The sequence below is a fragment of the Callithrix jacchus genome, chromosome 7 (genome assembly GCF_049354715.1).
Source record: "Callithrix jacchus isolate 240 chromosome 7, calJac240_pri, whole genome shotgun sequence".
NCBI classification, from domain to species: domain Eukaryota; kingdom Metazoa; phylum Chordata; class Mammalia; order Primates; family Cebidae; genus Callithrix; species Callithrix jacchus.
The window spans coordinates 99,432,675-99,440,673 of NC_133508.1; the positions used below are offsets into that span (position 1 = coordinate 99,432,675).

General features: G+C 41.8%; 1 pseudogene; it reads right to left on the reverse strand.

Annotated features, from left to right (window-relative positions):
- Positions 1 to 1,107: 1,107 nt before the first annotated feature.
- Positions 1,108 to 1,971, reverse strand: LOC100410585 (small ribosomal subunit protein uS2 pseudogene; annotated as a pseudogene).
- Positions 1,972 to 7,999: the final 6,028 nt, after the last annotated feature.

Here is a 7,999-nt window from a genome sequence, read left to right on the forward strand (position 1 = left end):
TGTTTGTTGCTTTTGCAGGACAGCACAGATGTGGGCTTTGGGAGCCAGGACTCCTTAACTTGGCTTTATTAGGAATTTAATTGAGTGACCTTGGTCATGTCCTTCAGGAGCTAAGAATTCAAGTCAAGTCGTATCTGTGTACTTCTCCGAGCCCTGGCTGATGTGCAAACATTCAGGCCCCATGGCTTTCCCACAGGGCATCTCTTTCCTCTGGTCTGCATGTGGTCAGCATGGAAGGGGTAGGAGGAGATGAACAATAGATCCTTCACTGCTTTCCCTTGTGGATTAATCTAATCCCGTTTTTCCGTTAGTAAATATAAAGCAAGAGTTTCCTGACAGAATCTGACTCCGAACACCTGGCATACAGTTGGTTTAAATTAAGGATATTACATAAATAAAACAGCAGCAAACATCCAGCCTGCCGTGGCGAGGAAAGGCGGGGGAAGGAAACGCACGGATGGTTTGTCCACACACAGCAAAGTAACCAGCTGGTTAGGACCGTGTGAACTTCCCATGGATTTTTTTTTTTCCTTCTTTTTTTGGCAGACATTTATTTCACACTACTCTGGAAGGCGGTGGGGCACAGCAGTTAAATATGAGCTAAAGAAACCAGTTTAGAAAGCAGACCCTGCTACTTACGGACTGTGAAATGAAGGCGAATGACTGATAAGGTGCCCGCTTCCTCACCTACAAAAGTACCTCTTCCCAGCATTGAGCTGTCGCAGGAATTACATGAGAGATACACGCAAAGACTTTAGAATTACCGTGGACTCACAGTGAGCCCTCGAAAATATTAGCTACCACTGTTACGTGCTGGGCCCTGAGCCAGCCAGTGTTTCCCATAACATAGTCCCTGAGTCAAAGTGGTAGCTCAAGATGTTGAGAAGGGAAGGGGATCCACTAGAAAGGATGCTCTATGAGGGCAGGAATTTTTTGTTTCTGTTTAGTTTTCTATTGTACTTTCAAGGCCTAGAATAGAATAGTGCCTGACACATAGAAGGTACTTATTTTTTTTTTTAAGAAATGGATGTTTATTTTCCATCAATCTTATTTCCATGTTGCTTAAGAGCTATGCAAGAACAGCTTAAGACCATTCAGTGGTTGCTCCTACCCATTCAGTGGCCTGAGCGGGGGAAGCTGCAGACTAGTCTTCCGTGGCAGGCTGAGCTCTCCAGTCTTCAGTAGGGAACTGCTGGATAGGCACAGAGGGCATCTGCATGCCTCAGACCAGTCTGTGACCTCAGGCTGAGTAGCAGTGAACTCAGGAGCCAGGCAGTTTATTCACCCTGAATTTCCTCCTTGGTCACGACCTTTTCAGCAGCAGCCTGCTCTTCCTTTTCAATCTCTTCAGGATCTCTGTAGAAGTAGAGATCAGGCATGACCTCCCGCGGGTGTTCACGGGAAATGGTGCCACACATGTGCAGAATTTCCTGAGCCAGCATCCACCATATCAGACCCACTGAGTGAGCTCCCTTGTTGTTGCACGGGATGGCAATGTCCACATAGCATAGAGGAGAATCTGTATTACACAGAGCAATGGGAGGTAAGTTAACATGCCTCTGTGAGAGGCTGATGATCAGCCCTGGGGTCAGTAACCACAAGAAGCTGTGGCTCCCGGACGGTTGCCTGGATCTGGTTAGTGAAGGTTCCAGGAGTGAAGCGGCAGCGATTGGAGTGGCTCCAGCGGCAGCAGCAAACTTCAGCACAGCCCTCTGGCCAGTATTCCTGGAGGATATGACACTGACATCAGCAGGGTTTTCAATGGCAACAATGGCACCAGCTGCCAGCAGAAACTTCTCCCAGGTCCTCTTCAGATTTATGATGTAGATGCCATCACTTTTCCTTTTGTAGATGTACTATTCCATCTGGCAGTCAAGATTGGTGCCACATAAGTGGGTTCCTGCTGTAAGGAACTTAAGGACATCCTCCTCCTTCATTTGCAGGACATCAAGGGCTCCTGACATTGTGAATGTTTCCCTTTAAGTTACCACGGGAATCCAGAACACCATATGGACCCCTTTGTGGATACCGCGGAAAAGCGAAGGTATTTCTTAATATATTCTGTTTGAATGAATACATTGAAACCGTTCTTTCAGGAGCTATGCTAGACTGTGTAGGATACAGGCAGGACACAAAGGAAGGATGTTAATAAAATGATTTTACAAATTAATCAGTGAGATAGGCAAGGACTTAAAATACTTGAAGAGTGTGGAATCTTATCAGGCAATAGAGTTGTAAAATAAGTTACAGTAAAGGTTTAAGAATTTGACTAAGCCCAGCACTTTGAGAGGCTGAGGATCGCTTGAGGTCAGGAGATCAAGAACAGCCTGGGCAACATAGCAAGATTCTGTCTGTACAAAAAAATAAAAACAAAGAGCTGGGCAGGGTGGTGCACACCTGTAGTTCCAGATACTCAGGAGGCTGAGATGGGAGGATCATTTAAGTCCAGGAGGCAGAGGCTGCAGTGGCTGTGATCACACCACTGCACTCCAACCTGGATAACCATACAAGACCCTGTCTCAAAATAAAAATAAAATTAAGAAAAAAATGTGACTAAGTGGAATAACTTCGTCTTGTGACTCAGCATCCATGTCATAACAAAAGTTGGGAACTTAAATTCCCATGATCTTAAGACTGAGTTAGAGAGGTGAACCTCAGTCTTGGGTACCATCAGCGTAGAAGTACTTTCACAGTTGCAGGCCAGCACCTCTGACTTCCAACTTGATCCTGTAACTCAGTTGCAGGCCAAGACCATCGGTTGGCCTGAAATGGTACATCTGCTTCATGTAGTTGGGGAACTGACTTTGCAACTCAGGAAAGTTAATAACAAACTACAGAGATGATAAAGCAAATGAAATCCATTTGCTTTAGAACTCAGGCCCTGTTACTTACGGACTGTGAAATGAAAGCAGATGACTGAATGCCGACATGCCCGCTTCCATGGAATTAAGTCTTCATGGGATGTTGAGGAATAAATTTGGAATTCCTTAAGAAAAACAGCATATAATGGTTATTTCAGGTGTTTAAAACATTTAAGAAAATCTGACATATTAATTGTATGATTTTAATTTGAAATGTTTAATTATTATTAAACATCATTTTATTTTAAAACATGCATGAAGGTTTGTTTAACTTACAAATAGTATTTAACTGTCTAAAAGACTGAAATGTTCTTAAGTCTATGGGAATATCGTATTTGGAACTAGAGTTTCCATGCTAAAGAGTTCTTTGTTTGTCTTATGAGTAAATCGGCCTTCTAGGGTATTTGACATACTTGAGAGAATCAAACATAGTTGACCCTTGAACGATATGGGGGTTAGGGATTCCCCACACAGTGAAAAATTTGTGTATTACTTTTGACTCTCCAAAAACTTAAGTACCAATAGCCAGCTGTTGACCAGAAGCCTTACTGAACTTGCTTGAACCACCTCCCAGGTTCAAGCAATTCTCATGCCTCAGCCTCCCAAGTACCTGGGATTACAGGCATGCACCACATCCAGCTAACAGTCAATTGACACATATTTTATACATTACATATATTATATACCATATTCTTACGGTAAAGTAAGCTAGAGAAAAGAAAATGTTATTAAGAAAATCCTAAGAAAGAGAAAATATATTTACTGTTCATTAAGTGGAAGTGGGTCATAAGGGGCTTCATTCTCCTTGTTTTCATGTTGAGGAGGCTAAGGAGGAGGAAGAAGAGGGGCTGGTCTTGCTGTCTTAGGGATAGCAGAGGTGGGAAAAGGAGGGAAGGGTAGAAGGGAAGGTAGGAGAGGTAGGCATACTTGGTGTAACTTTTATTAAAAAAAATTCATATTTTTAGGGAGATCCTTGCTGTTCAAACCTGGAATGTTCAAGGATCAACCATATATTAAATTTGGGATTAGAGTTTAATATTTAGTTAGTTTAGTTAGTTAGTTTAGTTTTTGTTTTTTGTTTTGTTTTTAGACAGAGTTTTGCTCTTTCATCCAGGCTGCAGTGCAGTGGTACAATCTTGGCTCACTGCAACCTCCACCTTCCAATTTCAAGTGATTCTCCTGCCTCAGCCTCCCAAGTAGCTGGGATTACAAGCGGCTACCACCATGCCCAGCTAATTTTTGTATTTTTAGTAGAGATGGGGTTTTGCCTTGTTGGCCAGGTTGGTCTCAAACTCCTAATCTTGTGATTCACCCTCCTCAGCCTCCCAAAGTGCTGGGATTACAGGCATGAGCCACCTCACGCCCAGCCTATTTTTGTTAGTGTTTTGAGACAGAGTCTTGCACTGTTGCCCAGGCTGGAGTGCAGTGGTATGATCTCAGCTCACTGCAACCTCTGCCTTCCAGGTTCAAGCAATTCTCATGCCTCAGCCTCCCAAATACCTGGGATTACAGGTGTACACCACCACATCCAGCAAATTTTTAAATTTTTAGTAAAGATGGCGTTTCACCATGTTGGCCAGGTTGGTCTCGAATACCTGACCTCAAGTGACTCACCCTCCTCAGCCTCCTCAAGTGCTTGGATTACAGGCATGAGCCACTACACTTGGCCTAACATTTAAAGGGATTTAATTAGCCATGATGGTTAAATTAGGTTAATTATTTAAGAAAATATTTGTTGGCCGGGCACGGTGGCTCACGCCTATAATCCCAGCACTTTGGGAGGCTGAGGTGGGTGGATCACGAGGTCAAGAGATCGAGACCATCCTGGTCAACATGGTGAAACCCCATCTCTACTAAAAATGCAAAAAATTAGCTGAGGCAGGATAATTGCCTGAACCCAGGAGGCGGAGGTTGCGGTGAGTCGAGATCGCACCATTGCACTCCAGCCTGGGTAACGAGCAAAACTCCGTCTAAAAAAAAAAATATATATATATATATTTGTTAAACTTAACTGAACATTAATTAAAGGAAAAATGAGAGTGATGTTATTTTTATACAAAATGACTAGATTCACGAGTAAATTAACTAGATTGGTACATTGAGCTTTAAGGCTTATGAAAAAGGTATAGTTTAAACTTGCAACTTTATTACATTGAATATCAGTGAAAACCAAGCAACTGTAAGTATCCCTTTTCATGCAGAAAAGCTTCTGTCTGATATCTGAAAACGTGAATTGACAAGGGAATGCTTATAAAATCCAGAAGGGCTTGACTGAGTGGTCCTGTTAAAACTGTTGCTATTGTGGGTCTTCCTGGAATATTTTGTATTATTAAAATAAATTAAAAACTGAGGTTTATATACCTGCTATGATATGAATGTGTCCCCCCAAAAAGCATGTGTTGGAAATTTAATCCCCAGTGCAACAGTGTTGGGAGGTCTAATTGGAGGTGTTTAGGTCACAAGGGCTCCAACCTTGTTAACGGACTAAGCACTGATTATAAAAGGACTGTGAGTTCAATCTCTTGTTCTCTCATGCATGTGCTCTCTTACCATGTGACACCTACTATGTGATGCCTTTTACCATGTTATGACACAGCAAGAAGGCTACCAGATGCAGATCCAGCCCCTTGATCTTGGACTTCGCAGCCTCTAGAACCATGAGCCAAATAAACTTCAATTGTTTATAAATTGCTTGGTCGGTGGTATTCTGTTATAGCAGTACAAAATGGCAAAACTTCCATTTCAGTGCCTTTAAAAGACTCTTCTGTTATTGGCTCACTAGATTGTCAGGCTCTCTGGAACAGAGATTGTGTATCACAGATTTGCAGCTCCCTGCAGGAACCTTGACCCCAACCCCACTGACTCCAACCCTCACCCTTTCTCAACTGCCAGATACACAAGGCACCCCTGGGACCATGCATTTGTTCAATCTCCTGCATGGGGGAGTCAGCAGGTCTGGTGCTAATCCTTAGGGAAAACTCTGGAAATTTGTGGGAATATTTTAAATAGGGTGAGTGCAAAGCATGACTATCATTAAATGGGTGGGAACTCAGGATGCTAGATGTCCTGTGATCATGAGACACTCCTATATATGAAGAATTGTTTCATAAATGATATGATTTTCAAATGTTTGCTAGACATTCATGTAGGTGAGAAACTCAGTTATAGTTTTTTGAGGCTAGAATCTGACTCTGTTTCCATATAAACTAAGATGTTTTTCGCATGACTTTAATATATGCTGAATTTTTAATATATGCTGAATTTTTAAAATATATGCTGAAGAATGCAATTACTATGTAAATCAAGAGAAGATTGTACTTTATTATATTTGAAACTTTACCAGGAGTTATTTACTATTTTGGAAAATGTCACATCACCAAAGGCAAAGTAGCTCATAGTATTTGAGTTATCAATGCAATACAACACTATCTGTCTGCATTTGTGGGTGTCCATCATCCATGGCGATTCTGTATACAAATGTAAGAATATCACCACTTTATCCTAACACTGATTAGGGCATTTCCAAGCTTTTCCATACTGAAATACACATTATTTAATTTAAAAATAATGTGCATTTTATTTATCTCCTTTTATTTCTCCTTTATATGACACTTGGGTGTTAGATTCACTTTACAAAATCATGTGTATATGCAGGGTAAATTATCTATGAATTTCAGAACAGTGACAGATATTACACAGTGATTGTTGTGTCACTGCACTGCTCTCCACCCTCAGTCTCTTCTCTGGAAGTTCCTTTTACCTTCTTGAAATGTGGCTCTCCCCTGAGAATCTTGTTTCTTCTGTAGCCCTCACAACCGATGGTTGCTTTCTCTCGTACATCCTCCTACCACTGGACTCAGAAGTGGGCTAGGTGTCTGCTTCTTCCCCACTAAGAGTTCCAGACCTTTGTTCTCCTTCCCCGAAAATCCACAGCTCTGAAGTCCCTAGCCTCAGGCAATAGTACTTCCTTCCTCAGAGCTCTAGGTTTTTGCTCCTTGAGGATTTTAGCCTATGTTCATTGTCTCTCTCTCCAACACTGTGTCTGTCTCAATTCTTAGTGATTTCAATATTCACGGAAATAGTGCTGGATGTTCAAGTAAAGCATAGGCAGTGAAGTCAGAAGCAGCGTCAGTCCTCTGGAGGGTCTCCTGCTGGACATGGTATTACAATTTAATTGCTGGATCAGATATTAGGGTGGTCCTGGGTCCAGGAACAGGAGCCGGGGTAGCCGAGGCAATGGAGGAGCACTCATGGGTCTTAAGCAGTGGCCATTAACCAACTGATATGAAAGAATTTTAACATTTTAACAACTGAAATGGACAGACTGATCCTACCAGGTGATATCAGCCCTGAGTGGAGATGATCCTCCCAAGTTTCTTGGTCTCTCTCCTCCTGTGACTTTGTCCTCCATGACAGCTCAGCCACCGACTCCCATTGTCCTATGCTGGATCCATGAACATAGCTGCACCCCCTCCACGATGTAAGCATCATCCCACTCTGGACCTCTAGCTTCTGTTCTTCCAGCTTACTCCACCTACAGCCCCAACTCCAACATTCTGCCACTTAATCAGAGCCTACTATTCATTATATATCACAGTTTCCACTATGCCTCATGTCCTTCACGCCTTCCATTCTTTTCTAATATAATCACCCAATTTAGATTAGACTAATCTAATCATTCCTTCTAATCTAATCACCAAGATTAGATTCCACCAAACACCCCCATAATCACGCCCTTGTGTACACAAAATCCCCTTACTCTACTCTTTCGGTTTTTTTGTTTTTTGTTTTTTTTTTTTTCAAAAAAGCCTGGCTTTGCCAGGCTGGTCTCGAACTCCTGACTTCAAGTTATCTGCCTACCTCAACCTCCCAAAGTGCTGGGATTATAGGCATGAGCCATTGCACCAGCCTCAAACTCCAAAAAATTTTAATGAGAATAGAAGCACTGTTTTATATTTTTATAAAATCTTTTTCATGTTTGGCTTAAGAGAAAACAACTAGATTTTCATATCTGCTTCTGGATTCAAATTGTTATAAAACGTAGTTTTGAATGAAGTATATTTGGAAAATTCACAGACACAAATAAGTCATTAGAAATGGGAGGAATATTTGATAGCCTTTTCAGATAATTGAGAATA